Source organism: Stegodyphus dumicola, chromosome 6, assembly GCF_044657685.1.
Source record: "Stegodyphus dumicola isolate Sdum_Otavi_A_Nest chromosome 6, ASM4465768v1".
Lineage (NCBI taxonomy): Eukaryota > Metazoa > Arthropoda > Arachnida > Araneae > Eresidae > Stegodyphus > Stegodyphus dumicola.
In genome coordinates this window covers 136,294,086-136,315,702 of record NC_140773.1, presented here as the reverse complement: position 1 = coordinate 136,315,702, position 21,617 = coordinate 136,294,086, and the positions used below count along the sequence as shown (strand labels likewise).

At 34.3% G+C, this 21,617-nt stretch overlaps 1 protein-coding gene across 3 annotated transcripts in view; it reads left to right on the top strand.

Annotated features, from left to right (window-relative positions):
* The window catches only part of LOC118200371 (suppressor of cytokine signaling 2-like), a 242,149-nt gene that overhangs the window by 162,084 nt on the left and 58,448 nt on the right, over positions 1-21,617 (top strand). Inside the window, exon 1 of one of the 3 annotated variants that reach the window (XM_085818911.1) lies at positions 3,636-4,096. The exons of 1 other annotated variant lie outside the window; for it this stretch is intronic. The gene's annotated coding sequence lies outside the window, so the exon portion shown is untranslated. Of the gene's footprint in view, positions 1-3,635; positions 4,097-21,617 lie in introns of those variants that run through there. One more of the 3 variants, XM_035372331.2, reaches the window with a different exon arrangement.

Genomic DNA, 21,617 nt, shown 5'->3' with positions numbered 1-21,617 from the left:
CAAAACGAAAGTTTGATTATGTCATTCCATGACGTGATACAAGATGGCGCTGGTGTCGTCACTTCCGATTCCAGACCCCTCTGGATACTGCCCACGGCCCTTTTCTGTGACGTCACTTCCGTAGCACGAGTACGGTGGCTTACTACTAATCTTGTACTCACAGTTCTCTCGCCAAAACATTGATTATCTTCTCTATTCACTCAAAAATGGCGCTCCTACGTAGGAGCACCATCTTCCATATTTGGCGTTAGCTCACAAAATTAGAGAGAAAAATTAGATTGCCGATGCTGCGAAAATATTTTCGCACTGAAGAAGAGGAATTTTAGCAATACACAATAGGATAGTACAACCAAAGAATCTCTAAGGAAAGGATTCCTTATTAGGGATTCTTTGGTACAACCCCGTTTAACCGGAATAATGGGGACAGAAATTGAATTAAGTCAAAAAAGCAAGTCATTTTCAGTTTATTTTAAACCAACCTTTTAGAAAAAAATTTTAAAGCAAATAAACTATTGCAATAAGATCATACGTAAAAACATTCCTTCTTGAATTCTTCTGCAGAATATAAATATATATTTCAGTCGAAAGTTGCTGCGTAATAAAGAATTCCCAGGAAGTTATAAACTATCCAAAATATTAAAATAATAATAATAATAATAAACTATTTATAAACTCTCCCTACGAAGACCATCCTCAGTTCTAGATTATTTTGATCTTTTATAGAGATAATCGTCTTAGGAATTCACGCTATTCAGTACCAATGATTATTTATATTCGATGTGGCAATTGCTAGCTGTTGGTTTCAGGAAGTGACCCCCGAGAAGGTTCATTCATTGCACTTGCTCTGTAATAAAGATTTCTCAATGTAATAAACTACCAAAAATATTAAAAATTTTAATTAATTTTTATTAATTTATGGTGAATTCTCTCTAAGGCGATCATCCATAGCTTCAAATTTTTTTGATCTTCTGTAGAGATAGGCCCACCAGCGGCCGAGCGGTAAAGTCGCTGAACACTGGTAGTTCGGTCCGAGGTTCGAATCCCGCGAACAGGCTGGCTGCATGGGCGTTTTCGTGGTTTTCCCCATGTGTAACGTGTATACGAGCCGGTTTTCCTTAGAAAGTCCTCCACGAAGGCATCCCTCCCCTTAGGCAGATAGCCCTAGCGTGCTTTGCCATAATTAAATACACCACTTCTGTAGAGATAGTCGTCTTAAAGAATTTATATATTTAGTACCAATGATTGTTTATATTCGATGTAGTGATTGTAGACTGTTTGCTGTCTTACGGAAGTGACTCCAATAAAGAATTCCCGAAATGTGCCGAAATACCAACAAAATTAATAAATTATACTCCATAATATGTATGATGAACTCTCTCTAATTACTCTCATGATTATTTTGATCTTCTATAGAGATAGTCGTCTTACAGAATTGATATTCTACACCAATGATAATTTATATTCGATATTGTGATCGTAGTTGTCTCAGGGAAGTCACGCCATGAGAAGTCTCACTCAATATATAAATCGCAATATAAAAAAAAAATTTAAGAAATTTTTACCGTTCTTTCAGGAAATGGAACAATAACCTAACAATGACGTTAATAATATTCCCAAACAGGATTTCTCAAATAGGGACTTTTGGGGTTGCTACAAGTTTTTATAACTTCTAATTATTTTTCTCTTAAATACTTGTAAAGTTCAGTACTGTTAATTTTCATCTTGAATTTGGCAAACTTGAACTCAGAACCATTAGTTCCAATAGTTTGTCTTTGAGACTTAACGTACTTATCTGACGACAGCACATCAGATCAATTAAGCGAATTATCTGCGGCCAAAAGAGCAAGAGTTGCGCTTGTTAGCTTAGACTTTAGCACCTAATTACTGACAGTACCGAATTAGTGATTACCAAATTAGTGAAAATACCAGATTAATGAAATCGCATCTAATTAGCGAATTTGCCAGCTCTACCCGAATTTTGAAGGAGAATCTTCCGAGAGACGGATCCACTTGTCATCATTTGCCTGTCTACAACAATATTGGCTCGATAGTATTGTAGGTGCTCCCAGGACCATTCCTATGCCATTGGCTGCTCGGGTAATTTCCTGAGATTGCTGCCCTAAAACCTAAAAAAAGGGCTCAATGATTACTAACATTTTTACTTCATACTCACTAAATACTCACTTTTGACAAATTGTATAAGAAGTACTTACATATTGCACGTACTTACGATGAATTTAAAATATTTAGGCGTGGTATCGCGAGAGTACGACCGCCCCTGATTTTGGCCGCCCGCGTACTTTTACGCGCCGCACCCCCGCTAGTGCTCCATGCTGCAAAAACGCTATGCTGCACTTACAAACACCCATGCCTTCTCCGGGTTAAGAGTCCAAGGCCAAATGTATGGCATTCTGCTATCCTACTACCATGCCAACAAGGAGCATTTAAATACTAATTTAAATTCAGTGGCTGTAAGGAAAATGAAAAACTGAAGAATTCTTTCTCACAGTAACAAAAGTCAGTTATTGGGTAGAGTAGTAAAATCGCTGAACAATAGTAGTTCACCCCGGACTCAAATCCCGATGAACAAGCTGGCTGCATGAGAGTTCTTGCGTTTTTCCCATCTGTAACGTGAACAGGGGCCAGTTTCTCTTAAAAAGTTCTTCACGAAGACACCTCTTCCCCAAGCGGATACAATTGTGTGCCACTCCATAATTCAAATAAAAATAAAAATTGCATATTAGTTTATTTTATGTTACCTAAGTAAAAATAAAAATTTTAAAGATGGGGCATTTTTTTTTTTTTTTTTTTTCCAGTATCGAAACGTTGTTTAAAACGACTTTTTAGAACTGATGACGTCTCTGAATTGCAGAATTTTCCAAATTACTAATTAATCAGAAGTGATTAATTTTTACAAATTACTAATTTAAATAGATATACTGTTGTTACTAAATCGAAATCGAATATTTAAAAAAAAGTGTCTTCTAGCTTTTTTTTAAAATTTAAATATTAAAAAATTATTATTAAATATTATATTTATTTAAATTAGTGTTATTTTCAAATTAAATATTTACTAACTTAATTTTCATAAAATCACTTTTTTTTTTTTTTTCCTTTAGTGGTACTGAAGTTAAGAAGATAGTTTTACAATCGATGATGTCTTAATTCGAAGAAACGTATATTTTATGCGTAACGCGTTGTAGTATAGCATCAGTATCCATAAGAATGTAAGAATTTATGAGACAGAAAAAATTCTCTCGAAGAAACGTTAATAAAACCCTGTGCATTATAAACAGAAGTTGTTGCCAAGGGCATTCGCAAGATCTTTTATCTCCGCAGTGCGCTGTTTGATGCATTAAAAATCTTTTTCGAAAAATTAATTAGAATATTTCTGTTCTAAATAAATACCATTTTTAAACGCATCCCCCCTCTTTTTAATTGCGTACGATTAGTTCTTTAAGAATCCCTACAGTATTTTTCGAAAAGAAGAGCGAGAAACAGAAATGCTATTTTGGCGACTGAAATTTTTTGAGAAAAGCTCGCCAAACGAGGCTACAAACCATCACGACGCGATGGCGCGACCGCTTGAAATGCAGCAGCCCTGAGTGCTCTCAAACGTTCAGACAGACGGACAGACAGACGCAGAGTACGTTGAGAAAGAGCGAAGCGTAGTTTTCGAATCGCAAGAGCGAGAAACGAGCTCTACAGTCGATTCCAAGAAATTCTAGGCGACTGGCATTTCTGAGTAAAAATCAGAGAGGAGGAGGGAAGTGTTGAAAGCCGCGTAGTGTGTGTAGTTTTTATATCAGAGTGTGCAACCAACGGGATACTCATTGCAGTGTTGATCAGTGCAACGGGCAGCCGCTTGCTGCTCTGCTGCTGCTTTGAACTGTGGTTGCTATTTCGCTTGGGCGTGTTGGCAACAGCATCTTTCGGACAGATACTCTATTCTCGTTCTTCAGCAGTTCATTTTCAATACTCGAATGTATAAAAGTTAATATTAGTAAAACTTGATCCGGTTTTTTCTCACTTTTTTCTGTGCCGCCGGATCATGATCACGAGATTGGATAATTCGGAATATTTCCTCATTTAATGGGTGAGTTGGTTTTGGAATTTCTTAATTAAATGTAGTTCCATTATTTCAATGTCACCAAAAAACAAAATTCAGAGTTTTCTTTCTGTTCTATTGAATTAAATTTAACCGATTTTATAAGAAGCGCTTTTTTTCGGGGGACTAAATAAATAAACAAAATACTTTTAGCAATTTTTGCATTTCCTAGATGAGATAAATAGCATTCGGCACTCTGAGTTTCTGCTTTTATTATTTCTCATCTTAATTTATGAATTATTTCTCTTTAATAAATTTTTATATAAACTTTAAATATATATAAAAATCATAAATCATCTACAACAAAATTTAATACCTGTTCAAGTAGCCACGATATAAACTAGACCAAAGATTGAATGATAATAATAATAATAAATCAAAAACAATAATCCAAATAAAAACTGTACATTCATAATTAGAATTATCCCATAAAATCAGTTTTAGCAATCATTTCTTTTCCATGCAGAATACAGAACTGAAATTTCTCAATTTAAGCTCTCTTAAAATAGAGTTCATAATAACAAATTAAAAATTAAAAATTCGATATCTCTCTTAAAATACAGTTCATGACAAAAAAAAATTTGAAAAATAAAAAAGTTCAATATTTTGAGTTAATTTCGGAAGAAAAAAGAAAATTTTTAAATGATGGAATGAAATTAAATTGAAATAATCATAAATCGCTTAAAAATTGCATAGTATTTGTACTTTAGCGTCGTTTGGAACGCGTAGAATAACAGGAAGGTGTAGCATTTAGCAGATAAACTATAAAGGCCGTATCTTATCTAAAAGTTTAAATGTAGGTAAGAAGACGAAGGTAAAAAACAAAAAAATATACAAGTGCATATTGTGGTTGACATTTACTGAAACGAAAAAGAACAAAAATAATAAAAATATTGAGAAAGAGTAGGAAGCTTGATGTTCATACGCTTTTTTTTTTTTTTTTTTTTTTTTTTTTTTTTACTACTCTGTTTTCACTTCTGTACAAAGAAAAAAATTAATTAATTAATTAATTTTAAAAAATAAACCGCTATTTAAACTGCTCATGTTCTCAATTAGGAACCAATTATAAGAGAATACATAAATTGTTTATTTTTTAAAAAATTTGTGCAATTCTCAATTATTTTCTTTGCTATTTGATTGGAATCGATTTAAAAACTAACGACAGCGTTTAATATGGTGTATGCGTTGTTATGGAAACATCTAATACAGAAAATTATATTTTGCACTGATTTCAGATCCGGGTAATATTTTTTTTCTTGGCATTTTTTCTGGGTATTTAAATTTTAATTTTTATAATTAATATGTCGTTTTGTATGTATAAGTCGTTTTTAATTAATGCAAGTACTATAAAACACAGTTATTGTAGGTCTTTTTCGATCTTTTGCCATTGTCTACTTTTTACTTTTAGCAGTTGCTTGGCTAATATTTTCAGCATCCTATATTCCCAAGCAGCACCGGAACGTTCAGAGCACGTTCAGAGAGCGTATCATTCGTTTTACAAAACATGATAATTTGGTTGCAATCGCGTTCTTAGAACGTGCATTTAAATGTACAACTTTGGTACTTTTCGAAACGTTCCCAATATGTGCAATATATTCTACACGACATGTTAAGGAAGGGCGTGTTACAACCGTGGTTTTACCATGTAGATTATACTTTTCGAAACATTTCTAGTATATACAACAAAGGGCGTTCTACACGACGTACTAAAGCTATACGTGTAACAAACGTGTCCTTAGAACGCACATCTAAACATACAGCATTGGTTCTCTTCAAAACGTTCTCAGCGCATTTCATCAAATACGCTCTACAGGACGTGCTAAAGTGATGCGTGTTACAACCATGTTCTTAGAACGTACATTTCAACGTACGACATCGGTACTTTTTGAATTTTTCCCACAATGTTCTGAAAAGGACGTTTTACACAAGAGGAAAAATGGTGAGTGTGACATTTTTCCTCTTGTGTAAAACGTCCTTTTACACAACGTGTATTTTTAGGCCACATATTTCAACCTATAACACTGGTACTTTTAACAAAGTTTCCACCTCGAACTATAAAATACATTTTATATGATAAAATGATGCAGATTACAACCATGTTCTCGTGCATTTCAACGAACAAAACTGGCATTTTTCTAAGCATTTTTACGCGATGTGCAAAAGTGGTAGGTATTGCAATTGTGTATCAATAACCTTTATATCAATGGTGCAGCTTCTTTGCACAAGAGGGTGAGTTTGAAGCTGCACTATAATCGTCGTTTAACTATTATTAGAAACGCGTCAGGAAATCAAAAATATTAATTATTTGTGAAGAATAGGTTTTTAATTCTGATATTTTCAGCGAGTCTTAAGATGGTTAAAAATTTGAAAACAGGACAGGATCAGATATAGTTCCAAGGTGTGCTACAAATCCGGAAACTAAAGAATGAAAGCATATGTGAGTTTGGAAATCTATGGTCAGTAATAATATTTTTATGTTAATCTAAATGCGAAATGCAAAAAAGTATCTCATGGGCGACGTTCGTCCCATTGGCATGTACTAGACTATCACTACTTTGTAACGTGTTACTGTAGAACTGAATTCATTTACTGTGACTAGGGTGGGGCAAGGACGGGACATCTGTCCCCAGACGCAGCATCCAGGGGGGCACCAAATTGATGTTAAGAAATTTTAGAATGGAATGTTTTTTATTCTTGGCACAGAGAAGAGGGCGCAAAACCTTCTGTTGTACTCAGGCTTTGAAAACCATAGCTACGCCTCTGTCCGAAACTGTCTGACATGAGAGGACTTGTAGTTATCTTTCAGATTCAGCTTTATTAAGTGTACCTATTTTAAGATCATTCATTAATGTTCCGATCTGGAGACCATTCAAGATGCCTGCTGTTTTTTCCCTCCCTTTAATTTAGAGAATATCTTTATAAAATAATTTTAATGTATTGCCTTCAAAAGGTTTTGCATCAAATCTTGGTAACCATACTATGTTCTTTCTGCAAACCAATACCGTAAAACTTGAGCCTAATAGCAGCAACTAATTAATTGATAATAGTTGCAATAAGTTACAATGCACATGCAAATATGCTTTAACGAAGTGTTTGCATGTGTAATTTGCAAGGTGTAACTATTAGAAACTGCCTTTGAAGTACTGGTTTATCAATGTTGCACTCTAAGGGAACGTTTTATTTTGCCGAATCCGCAAACATTTTCATTAATATGCTGCGTTTGATTGATAATAGGAAGTTAGAAAGTGGTCAGAGTCAATTGGAATATCTCAAAGTTTTGTCAACTTAAGGGGTGGAAGTAATTGAATAATGCGGAGAAAACCAGAAGACCATAACAAAAGAAAAACTGCATAATTATTTATGATTAATTATTTGCTTTAGCCTTCAGTAGAATATCTCTGACATAGAATATAAGCATCAGTGGAAAATTTTGTTACAAAATTATAGAACGCGATGAAGAAATTTGGGTTTCATAATCAAAATCAGCTGTAAAAAAGTTTTAGCACTAAAAGTGAATGCCTTTGTTAATAAGTGTAATGAACAGCAATGAGTGCTAAGTATTAAATATTTTTGGGGTTCTAAGTTTTTTAAGAAAACAAATGAAAACAAAGAACTATTTATTTAGGGCTAAGGGACAAAAGCCTGTTAGACTATTTTTTTTTAAAATTAATTAACTGCTAAGTTATAAAGTCATAAGGTATTTAGCCATAAGTAAAATTTGAAAAAACGCTCTGAAGATCTTTTTTTAAGAATCAATTGTGTGTTCCTTTCTTAATCACGAATGATTAGAACTAAAGAAGTTAATGTCATAAGAAAGTTAAAAACGCTACAAAATAAAACAAGGTAAAAAGAACAGGTTTCTATTACTTTGGGGGTAGACACCTCAATACTATTTTGGCCTTTCTGGCTTGTCTTGTAACCATGGTAACAACCGCTGCGGAAATAGCCGAATCCTGTAGTTTGACTAAAGTATCTCTTTCCTTCAATGTGATGATGAGCCCGAGCCGAATCCTATAGTTTGATTAAAGTACCTCTTTCCTTCTATATGATGATGACGACACACATTACAGTCGTAAAAGAGAGGATCAGCATGTTCTGGAAAGATCTATTTTAAGTAAACAGACTATAATAGACGTCAACTAACTAATATAAAGTTATATGATATTTAACGATTATAAGCATAAATCCTAATCAGTTGCAATCGATAAGGGGCAGTTCACATTTCTAATGTCGGTACAAACAAAGTCAAAAATTTAAAGGTATTGTTGTAAATTTGAGTTTGTTTCGTATAAAATTTTCTAGCTTTGTGTTTGCATATAATATGGACTTATTTTATTTAATTCTTTATGAATGCGAATATTTTTATACCAGGGACATTTGTTTTCTGTCTCAGAACACAGGTCTGTACAGTCTGTAAAGCTTTTCGATTAATTATGCATGAACAGACAGGACGGGCACAACATGAAACGCAAAATGGATTTATAATTTTTTTTTTTTTTTTTTTTTTTTTTTTTTTTTTTAACATATCATGAAGACGATTGTAGATATCCGAGAGTAATTTTCGATATTGACGAGTACTTGTACCGGCTGTTCTTGAACCTGTCAAAAAACAAAGAGATTCACGATCTTGTTATTGCGCCATTCCTGTTAATAAAGAATTAAACTCATTTCATCTGGACCACTGCCTAATAGTTGCAAACAATAAATGTTATACAGGTACCGGCGCCACTGCAGATCTGATTGTTTTGCCAAAGCACAAACCTTCAGAAGGATAACTCCATGCAGAGGGGGAGCATCTTTATGAATATAATAACTTGCGATTCTCATTAATAAATCAAATAAAAATCCATATGCGTAGCGGTATCCTGGCATTACGGTACCGGTTCATTTACGTACGTTGCTGCTTTCAAGTTAAAACAATAGAAACGTGGCTCTTCCCATTTCATGATTCATGCAATTTCATGATTTCTGGAGCTACGTAGATACAATAATTCCGATGTTCAACTTGCACTACGATGCTAGTACCATTATAACGCGGTACCGGTCGCATATAAGCAAAATGTACACTGCTAGGACAATGGCTTGAATTTGGCCAATGACAGTCCAGATGGAGGGTCACCATTAACTCCACCCACGTGAATGATGTCACAATACTGATGTTTGTTTACATTCTGCTGTTCGCGGTGCGAAGTGAGTTCTATGAAAGTACATTTAGTTTCTCGGAATGGAAGTGTTTATATATGTGTATATGTTCGCATAATGTTTGTTTCGGAATATTAAGGATTACTCTTCTGTTCCAATATAAAATTAGATCCAGTCTGATGGTGAAAATTCGCTATGTATGGTGAAATACAGCATCTAATTAATATCGTTTTGTTAGAAAAGATGCTTCCCAAACAAGCTTACTAATGTTTTTGGAGGCAGATGATTCAGTAGATGTTATTGTAAGAGATATGTACTTATACAAGCATAAATGTACTTATACTCACACATATATGCATATATTTTTGGCGTAGTTTTATTAAAAATTTATGCCAAATTAAGGCTCTTTTTCTTTGCTTGATTTTAATTATTATTCTTATGTTTTCATAGTTTCTCATTTATCAGTAGGTTGTAGATGAGGGAAACTTAACATTAGCAAACACTAATTTTATGCTTACATAAGCAAACCTAAATCTACGCATAACTTAATTTGACAAATTTATCCTTGTATCTTACATATGTGTCTTTCTTAATCATTGCTTTCACAAACTACATTTTTTAAGACACTGTTCCCGCTCATTTTTCTACCATTTTTCCTGTGAGAATTGCGATGGTATACAAATAGTTTTCTGAAAATATTGGGATTATCAATATAAGTATCTGCATTTTCTGCAATTCCCAGTGATCAATAATGTTAATTAAAAAAAAGGGCAGATTTTATATTAATTTATTGAAGATAAAATATTAATAGATTATACATAATTATTATGAATTATTATTAAAACATTTATTTGTTGTTCATAATAATAATTAATTAATATTAATTTTGTTATTAATCTTCATTAATAAATAAAATTATAATATACATATAAATAATAATAATAGTTATTAATAAAAATGTAGTGTTTTATACAACTATGGACTCACTCTTAAGATAATTCTACTAAAATTAATCTTAGGAGATACTATAATCAATATTTCTTTAGTAAATGAATTATTACTTATTTGTAATATATTGATATTGTAAATAAAATTAAAGAAGTTAGAAAGCTTAATCTAATATGATTTTTGCTAAATTACTTAATCATATCCTAATCCAATGTATTATAATTATATATAATCAATCATATCCTAATCCAATATATTACAATTATATATAATCATAATGTTTACATAATTGTACAAATTACGTTACAATATATTATTAGCATAATGATTTAGGCATACTTAAATTCAGGAAACTGAGGAAATGAATAAATAATGAATATGCGCTAAAGAACAAATACGATGTTCACAATTTGGGTTTGAGAATCTGTTTTGGACAATTTGGATTTATTTCATTGGGAATTTGTTTTCTGAGCAAATTCTTGTATCCTTTTGTCCATTTTGTATCCATCCGTCTTCCATATGTTTCAAATTAATTCTTATTATAACAGTGTAATCTAATTATTCCACCATCTTATTTTCAAATGAATCAGGAAATTCATTGGAGGAAATTTTCAAAATAGAGCTCATTATGCAAACTAAAAAAAAAAAAAATACTACAAAAAATGTGGGTAAAATAAATTTGAAGCCTTGTGATATCACCGTAGGCGGAGCATGAACCTAAGAAGGTCTGTGAGTCGGAGTTAATAAAGACGGTCATCTGGATTGTCATTGGCCAAATTCAAGCCGTTATCATAGCAATGTACATTTTGCTCATATGCGTACCGGTCTGGAGACTTCTTTCCTCTGAAACTGTTCCTGATGTTGTAATGTATCAGTAGTGAGTGACCATACAACCATGTTTGTTTTATACTGCTAATTCAATATTCAATAAAATTATAAGGTATTTCTCCTGCCTTCCTACGTGGTGTAGTGGTTCTGCACGCTAGGCCGGTATCCAGAGGTCCGTGGTTCGCTTCCCGGCGAAGGCGATTTCTCATTTTTCAATCTCTCCTGCTTCCAAAAATATTTAATATCTCTACAGTGGCGCTCGAACTAAAAAGGGTGTTAGTTGAGGATTCTCTACACCCAGGATTTGGCGATTGGGTCCTCTAAAAACCCCAGTAGCCCCTTAAAAGGGGGAGTATATAAGGTATTTCTCCCGCCTTCCTAGCGTGCCTTCGTGGTGTGGTGGTTCTTCACGCAGGGCCAGTATCCAGAGGTCCGTGGTTCGATTCCCGGCGAATACAATTGCTCATTTTTCAATCTCTCCTGCTTCCAAAAATACCTAATGTCTCTACAAAATGACTGCGTGATTTGTCAACTGTAAGCTAAATTGCTTAGTAAGGTTGTCAGAGGGGTTGCTAAATTGTATTACATGCATATTTTTGATCGGGCATGTTTTGAGTTAGTGATAAATTTATCACGATGTAAACTGCGCTTCAAGTTGGTCGTGTGTTCAACTAGTGATAAACTTATCGAGCTGTAAACTTCACTGTACGTCGAAGAACGAAGATTTGCTTGGTCTGTTACGATATGTTACTCTTTATTGTAACACTTGCTTGAGTTTACATGAACGATATGCAGTGAAACTTCACATAACAGCTGCGTTTTTCTAATTAACCAACCCTGAAAGTGACCAGTGTGTCTGAGAACATAAATGAATATCGATATTAAATGTTATCTTTCTGAGGCGGTCATTTCCACAGGAGATCAAAATTATGTGGACCTGTGAGTGATCGTCTTAAATCACTTTCACAGCACATTCTGTAAACGTAAAGGTTAAATAATTTGTCACTTAAATCTCTTTCGGCAAATGTTTGTGCAAATATTTGTTTACAGGATTTGGCAGCAGTAAGTGTCACTTGTAGTAGCTGTGGTGATTGATGCCCGGTTAAGAAGGAAAAAGTTGTAGCTGATAGTGCTTATCACAAAGCATGTGCTATGAGATCGAGGCACGCTATTGCACTATATGTTCACCCTGTCAGACCTAATAGATATCAGTAGTTGGGCCTTGTTCTGAAAAAACGAGAAGAAAGAAACATAATGTTAAAAAAAGATAACGATTAAAAAAAGAGAGAAGATTTGGCCGCCATGCATGTTTCCGCGGAAGATAATCTGGTTTTATCTCGGGCCTTAGGCTGAGCTGTGGTGTGACGGCAATTTCACCTAATGACGTGGCCCGTCATGAATGGGTTCAATGTCATTCAAGATGCAAAGCCGGTGATAGGAAGGGGGGACAGAAAATTCAAAATGGCGTCTGGGATGTTGATGTTCGTGCTATTCATAAACGGGAATTACCCTATTGCTGTGAAGCTCAAGATCGGGATACGAAATGGGAAAAGCACACTATGCGAAGGTTGTAGTTAAAACTATTTATTTGGCACGGTTGCGCAGAAGCAACATGTGTTTTCACCATTTGCCAGTTAAAGGATGAAGCTGATGAAAATTGCAGAAATATCAATTGCATTATTTTTTACTCTATACAATATTTAAAGAGCAAAAAAAATTCTTTATTTTCAAAGAAATAATTTAGATAGCCTTTAAATTCTTCCTTTGTTGGAGGGCGTAGCTATTTAGTACTTTTACGACTATTCATTCTGATAGGAGACTGGCCCAACATTGAAGCGCCGGGCGTTGGAATCCCAGCAAAGTCTGTTTTGTACTTTTGTAGAAGTGCTCAAAATCCCTCAGTACAGAAAGCTATAGTAGGAAAAAAGGAATATATTGGGATACATTTCTGAATTCTTTATCCAACTTGTGAGTATTTATGAGCTGGACTAATAGCCAAGGTTTATAGCTCCTTGTTTAGCCTGGGACTGGATAAGACGACTCACAGGCAAGCCAGGGTATTCCTTGTCCAGCCTATGATTATTCTTGAGCTAGAGTGATATCCACGGTTTTGTGGTAAATAGCAGATGCATCCCTTGTCCAGCCTATTATTATTCATTGGCTTTGCTGATATCTAGATTTTATATACTTTAACATTAATAAATTATATTTGAAAGCTTAATTATTCATCATCTTTTAATCCTAGCGTCAGGTATTGATCTATTTTGCGTTTTCTTCTATTCTTCTGATCTGTCGTCAGCTGATTAAATCATTTACATAGAACAAATTTAAAAGGAATGAAAAAAAAATAAGATGAAAGCATATAAGCGGTATATATACATTTCATTACTTTAAGAATATTTAATTTTGTTGAAAAATTTAATATTATATATATATATTATTTTTTTTTAGCTATATGCTACACAGTTTGTTTCTCTGTCTTTTAGCCATCATAAAAATGATGGCATCACTCAAAGCACTCAAATGATGTACAGAGCGAGAGCTAATTTTTATAATGTACAGTCTGAACTAATTCACCAATCTTCGCAAAAATGATTTGTTATCGACTACACGCCTAGATTATCCCTGGAGCTTGAACATACTATGTTCTTTCTGAATTAAACCAGCAATTAACTTAGAAGCTTGACGATTTAATTGTCGCTAGATTTCAATTCTTAAAATAGAAATTTTGAGTCTGATTGGCTCAAGAACTGTAAATAACTTTTCTTCGCCATTTTCCTTTTCTAAATACCCCACATTCTATGAAGGCATATATTCATTATTGAGAATACGAAAATAAAATTATTATTCGTTACTTATTATAAACAAACTATAACTATGGTTTCTATACTTTTGGTGGCACAAAATGTTCCCCTTGCCAAAAAAAATTAATTTTTCATATTCACTTAAGCGGTCTGTTTCTTATTCCGGGAAAGAAATTCTAGTTCTTTGGACTGGGGAAGGAGGGGAGACTGACACCTTCACGCAGGACATCCTTCCTTTGAAAGTCACACTGGATACGCCCAGAAGCAGGAAACATCAAGATTCTTTTTTCCCTTGTATACTCTACCCGTTTATTGTCATCTGTTTCATTGCATTCTATTGTTGTGCTTACCTGTATGGAACGTTGTGATGCATTCTGTCTCCGATTCTTGGAAAGTGGGACACCGCCATTCCGAATGGACGAGGAAAATCACCAGATAAAAGAGGAAGGGGAATAGAGCGGTTGTTGCTTTACTGAATCACTTCCTGAAAAGTAAATTTAGTACTACTTTAATTGAGGAAAGGATCAGATTGATGATCTTCTGCACTTAAGAGGTTGCCTGCAGCTGTGAACCATCGATACGGAGAAATTTCTAAAGGACATAATAGATTTCACAATCGATTTTGTAGATCTGAACTGTTATTTGAATAGCAACAGAATTTTAAATATTACGGGCAGTTTCTGGTACTGATTCAGTGAAAAAAATTATAGGTACTACAAATTTGAAACACATTAACATAAATAACAAATTTTACTAACCAGTTAATTTTTTTTAAGTTGCTCTGTTCTTTCATGTTTTCATTTTTCTAAATCATAAGGTTCTCATTTATCACTTAGAAAGTATTTCAACAACTGTCGAAATAGGTAAGCATGTTGAACACTGATAACTTGTTTTGGATTTGACTCCTGTTTGCTAAGATTCCTACTACTTCAGAATTTCATGTTTTTTTCCTATATATAACCGAAGTTAATATCCATGAAGGCAACGTCTGTTCGTAAACTTAACCGTAACCATCACCATAAATAATAAAATAAAATAAAAGATAAATAAAAGCAGATCTGATTTCTAAGTATCCGCGTACGCTCAAATATTTCATCATAATCTGCCGAAAATCTTAAACTAGTAATTACGTTTTATATTTTGCTTTTATTTTTCTCGGGTGATGTAAGAAGCAGTTGTGGAAGATGAGAAGAAAGAAAGATAGAATCATAGAGGAAAAGTCTAATTAACCAGTATTTAGTTCTTTCGTTGAAGCGAAACTGCAAACAAAATTCAGCTGAGATTCGCGCTTGGAAGATTTTTCATGTGTTTTTCTTTTGTCTGATCTGGCAACTCTTTTTTTTTTTTGTTTTTTTTTTTGTTGTTGTTGCTTAGAGTTCATTGTCTAATGTTCCTTAAATCCACTATAATTACATCGTCTGTTGTTTGCTTTATTCTAATAGAGCAGTTGTTTATATAACTGATATTATTGTTCTTTCAGTGTTTGTTCTTTCAGTGTTGTAATAGTTTGGGTTATGGGATATATATGGAATATGCACTTGATTGTCGTTTTTATGTATATTTTATAGAAGTTTTGGACCAGGCAGTAATTTTGTGAAGTTATAATGAATATGCGAATAAGAAATTAGACAAAATTAGTTTAGAAGATGCACAGAATCAGTCAAATTTTAATAAAGACCTTTATGATTAATTTTGGAACGTAATGGCTTTAAATGCATTTTTTAACAGAGGCAGTTTGGGTTGATTGGTTACCAAGCTTGTGAGATCTCGGTTTGCCCGTATAATAGGTGCTCTGCTTTCGAAGCTATCAAAACCGTTAAACTTCTCATCTGCTTTAATTTCTTCCTTTTCGTAGAGAAAGAAATACTTAACGATAATTTTACTGTTATGAAAACTAATTGGATTTTCTCCGCAAGTTCTCAACTGAGGGTCATAATTATTAATTTTAATGTTATTTTCCTCGTACTTAACGCCTTATATCATAATGTTTACTTATTTTTTATTTTTTTCAACACCTGGCGCTGCGATTGCTACTTCCTATTTAAAGTTTGTTTAATTTCGTCCGTTTAAAAAACTTCTTTCAGTTAAAATGTTAGGGAGTGCGTTTTACTTCTTAAAGAATAAGGACCAGTGTCAATCTTAGAAAGCCATAGTTTTGTTCTTCCTATCTCTTTTAAAATCCTTGCGTGGCAGTTCAAGATTAAATTGTGTTTAATTTTACATTTAATTTTATTGAAAGAATATTACTCGTACTTAAAATGTAATCAGCTGTGAAATTTTTGTTTTTAAATTTGGGTTTTGATGAACAGATATCTTGCGAAAATAAATGCTATGTATTTACTAACATTCAGTGTTACATACATCAACCCAAACATTTAATGCAGTTAGATGTTATCAGAATTTTGCAAATGTAATTAGTTTCATGCTTTTAATTGTTCTGTCTATTAGTTAAAATATGTTAGGAAGTCTTTTTAATGTTTTCATTCATTGTTACGTTTGTAAAAAGTGCGTTGAATTCATTAAAAGCATTTACTTCTGACCCTCTCTCGCATCAGCCAATATTTGATTTTTATGTCTGAAATTTTCGACGTAAAAGTTTTTTTTTTTTTTTTTTTTTTTTTTTTTTTTTGACTAACTGAGCATCAGACTAATTTTTTTAATGTATTATTGAGCTCGGTTTTATAGCCTGAAACCAGACTCCTGTTTTCCAACTGAAATGATATGGAAGACGAAGTTAAAAATAAAAAGGGCGTCCTTCGTCGAGTGCACTGCCATCGATCCGTGTTCGCTTGCATTCGCAGAATGCCGATGCAACTGTCGCGAACAAACAAAAACATGCGGTAACCGCGTTTAAATCCTTATCCCCCCTTAGACGGGGAGGGGGGAGAAGCAAGAGAATTTAATTTCATGGAAGATTCCAAGAACTTAGTTTGCTCTCCGGGGACATAGTTTTCGAGGTTAATGGTAACGGCCATTACCCTGTTCGATCTTTTGCAGAGATAGCCGAAAGACTTATTGCAAAAGCAGTCACTAATACAGGGTTATATTAAAAGCTTATTGCCAGATTAGTATTTCATATGTCATTATTCAGATACCAATGAAACAGAATTTGTAAAAAGAGGATATATGACAGCAGTTCAAGTAATCCATTTATCGCTTTTAAATTATATTTCTGCGGGAAATTCCAAAATCCGTTTATCGCTTTAAATTATATTTTTGCTGGAAATTCCAAAATCAGTTTATTCCTTGTAAATTACATTTATATCTAGTACCGAACTGTATATTCTGTTTATACCGAAATTCGCAAACTAAAGATTAAATTCTCAGCACCAGCTGAAGTCGGGGAAATAAATGGCTCTGTACCTCAAATTATGTAAGTGCGGTGGGGGCAATTTCTACAGATCGCGCACTATTGCTAATTTTGAAGCCTCCAACTAAAATTGAGCTTGTAGTGAGTAAATACTTAAATGTACCAATTTCTAGAATTGAAAGCTCAAATATTTATGGAAAATGAGCATCTCTGGTGACTATACTGGAATAAATATTGTAGAGACATTAGGTATTTTTTGAAAGCAGGAAAGATGAAAAATGAGCAGTGCCCTCGCCAGGACTCGAACCACGGACCTCTCGAATACGCGCCGAGCGTGCTGACCACCACGAAGGCATGCTAAGAAGGCCGGAGAAATACCTTATATATTCCCTCCTTTTAAAGGGCGACTGCGGATTAAAGGATCCAGTCGCCAAATCCTGGTGCTGAAGAATCATTATCCACCACCCTTTTATTTCATGCGCCATTGTAGAGACATTAGGGTATTTTTATGCGGGAGACATGAAAAATGAGCAATGGCCTCGCTCGAACCACAGACGTCTCGAATACGCGCCAAGCGTGCAGACCACAAAGCTACGAAGGCATGCTAAGAAGGCGGGAGAAATACCTTATAACATAAGGAAAAGAACAAAATAAACAAATCATATATATTTCCTGGTACAGAATTAAGTAAAAGTAATTCCATTAAATTTTTTGCCGTGCGAAATTGTTTTCTATCATGACTATCGTCGGGCTGTCACCGGTGCTCAAGGCTCATACCAGCATTTTACTCCTTGCCACGATGGATGTCGGGGGCTTTTGTTGACTGTTGTCAGACAACTGAGATTGGTAACAGCAACAACAGGATATAGTCTTATAATTAGTTTAATAGAATTTTTAGAATTTTCTTTAAAATAAAAGAGAATGGTACAGAATATTGTCAGATTCATCGATTATTATGTCGTGCCGAAATCTTTATGCAAGTTGGCCAGTGTTTTTATTTTATTATATTATGCTTACACGGGAGGGATTCCCAGTGGAAGACTTTTTAAGGAAAACCGGCTCGTATCCACGTTACGCATGGGGAAAACCACGAAAACGCCCAATGCTGCCAGCCCGTTCGCAGGATTCGAACCTTGGACCGAACTATCAGAGTTCAGCGACTTCACCGCTCTCCATTATGCAAGTTTGTTGCTCTAATTCATAAAGCAGACCAAGATGTTATTTACGTAGTGGTGTAATGCTGTCTGCATCTGTATGAAGGTATCGGTTTCGAAGTTATTATTATTTACATGTTTCGCCTTAAGGCACTACACGGAAGGGAAGGAAACCTTCGTGGAGGACTTTCTAATGGGAACTGGCTCGTATTAACACATTACACATGGGAAAAACCACCAAAACGCCCATTCAGCCAGCCCGTTCACAGGATTCGAACCTCGGACCGAACCACCAGTGTTCAGAAAGTTTACCGCTCGACCACTGGTGGACCAGTTTTGAGTTAAAAGCTAATTTTCATGAACTTACACCTTTATGACGAGGCAAAACTATGCAAAAAAAAAATTTATCACTAAGCGGAAACAATGCAATCCCGCTTAATTATAAAACTTTTGTCACAACTAATGCAATCGTATTTTTGACCCCCGTTTTTTCGTGTGTATTTGTGTCTATTTTGGCAATAATTGTAGTACCAACGCTAAGGATTTATTTAACTTTTTCATAGAGTTTTTGGATGTCTTCTTAAAAGGTGACTGCTGGAGTGCTCTTTGAATTCTCTTAGGCTTCGTTTAAACGGTGATATAAATATCATAACTGGTTTAAATCGAGCTTCATTGCTAGGTAACCAGAACTTGATACGACACAACTGTTTTAGGGGGGTTGGCACAAAGTTCCAAGTTTTCAGCTTTATGCCGGCTTGGTATAAAAGTCGATCAATCAGAACGAACGCGCGAAACCTGTTAAGCGGAAAAACAGAGATGGAAAGCTGTAGAGATAATCCCAGACAGCAAATTTAGCTTCTCTAATTGGCTACGACTTAGACTCTGTCGCGGAGGTGTGAAAGGGAACTCCCGCATTTTATGCCTTATGTCTATTCCTCTATGACATTTATACCACCGTCTGAACAGAGCCTTAATGTATTTTTCTAAAATGCTGACAAAGAGGCGCACTTTATTCTGACATTTTATTTTAGGGAACAGAAAATAATACGCAGGTGCCAAATCCAGCATATAAGAAGGATTATTAAGAAGCGCTATAAATGTCTTTACGATATGCTGTTCAATATTAGTTGCACAACGCGAAGAAAACGCCTTCTCTTCTCATTAATGAGTATGAATCCACAGCAGTAAAAATCGCCTACTACGATCGAATAAAAATTGCATTTAAACATCCTTTCATAAGTCGGCAATGTTTTATAAGACTCAAACTGTCATCATGGCCGCATACATAACAAGACTGTAAAATACTTTTCCACTTACAATTTTGTTTAAATAAAAATGTAAATTGTCACTAAGTATAGAGATTGAAGGAACTTAGGAGCAAGCAGTCTTGAAAAATTTTACTATCTCGTGACTCAGAGTCTGAACTTTGAATCTTCATATGTAGCAACCTGAGTGTGTTAACCACTCATCACATGAGCACAAGGGAAGAATGCCTTTAATGTCTTATTGGCATATGAATAAAATGGCATATGAATCAAGGACTTTTTGCAGTTAATTTCAAAAGTTTATAAAGATGTATGGGATCTGAAAAGACGGTTTAATTTTGACCTTCCATAGTAGAATGTTTGTGGAGGATTGTTTTAATAACTTTCTTTCAAACTTTACTTTAAAAAATTTAGCCGTAACTTGAAGCCGTATCTTTTTGTTGAAAAATATTACCCCATTCTTCGTGAATATTAGTTTTCCCCTTGTAGGCGGTTCTAAAAATAATTTATTTTTGGTATATTTGTCTTTTCCCTTTTTCGTTTTTTTTTTTTTTTCCCTCCCAAGAAATTTAAAAACAGTAATTTTTAAATGTTGGCCAATAAATTAATTAATTTCCTCCATTCTTCTGCCTTTTTCATCTGTAGTTCCATCCATTCTCTCCCACCATTCGATTCGCTCCTAAAAATAATACCGTTTTATACTGTAGCTAACAAGACGATTTCTGAGAACCGCTCCAACAGCGTCGTATTTGTTTTCGCCATAAAACGACGGAATTGTTGTTAGTCGTTTTCTTCCTAGAAGTCGAAGTCAAAGGAGCTGCAAAGAGGCAGGAGCGGTTGTCAGCTCTTGAAATTGATTTTAATTCTATTTAGACCGATTGAACTATAATTGGAGAACTTCGCATTAAAACTCTTTTCTCTGCGCCTATAAGATTACTTGATTCTCAGATCTCAGCTTAATAATGAGGCAAACAATTAACTGTTTAGAGAAGAGTTTCTTTGACTTTCTCTGACATCAGGGGTTTCCAACGGTTACGTGGTCAGAGCGGACGTGGTTGGAGCGGACAGTGGCTACAGCGGACACGTGAGGGTAACTGGGTGGGTAGAGCGGACATTTTTGCACCTATAGTATTGTTTACCTAATTAGTCACATGTCACCTATTATGTACTTTCGAGCTTTGCACCTGCTGTAGAGATAAGCCGATATTTTAAGAGTAAAGGTTTTTCAGTGGATGTTTTATCCTTATGAAGTGTGTATGTCGTTTTATAGCCTCGAAAAAGTCTGTGATGGAACCCATAGCCATTTCAACAAAATTACTCTCTACAAATAAAGGAAAAGGATATTTAGTTGTAGATGATTACCCACGCCGTTTACACCGAAAATATAAATTAGGAATGAGCTGGGTATGTAAGACAGATCGTTGTAAAGCAGGGATGTCAAACTCATAGGTACACTTGGGCCAAACAAACAAGGTTTAACTTTAGGCGGGCCGAAAAAACAAAACAAAACAAAAAAAAAAAAATATCAATATTCATAAAAACGTAGATTTATTTCGAATAATACAATAATACACTTATATATATATTTATATAGAAAAGAACAAGAAAAATTTAATGTTTACGTCCTGATACTTGACATCTCTTCTCTGCTATTATCTTTCCTATTTCGGGAGAAATTTTGTTTGTAGTGATAACTTTCAACGCTGACCCAAGGTGAGCATCATTAATACGGTTTCTAATAGGAGACTTATTACCTTTCATGACTGAAAATAACTGCTCGCACCGATAAATGCTACCAAACATGGAAATAATTTCATATGCGAATTTTCGAGTATTTTCAAACCTGGCTGGTAAATATTTGTAAAATTCAGGCACGCCCACTTCAATGAATTTTGCTTTCAAATTTGAGTTGCATTGAATCTCGATCACCTCCATTTGCATATGGCTGGGTAATGAGTCAATTCAATACTTATTGAGAAAATCGAAGAATTAATAGTATTATTAATAGTACATTAATAGTATTATTACATATCAAGCAGATTATTTTATCTTTTATTT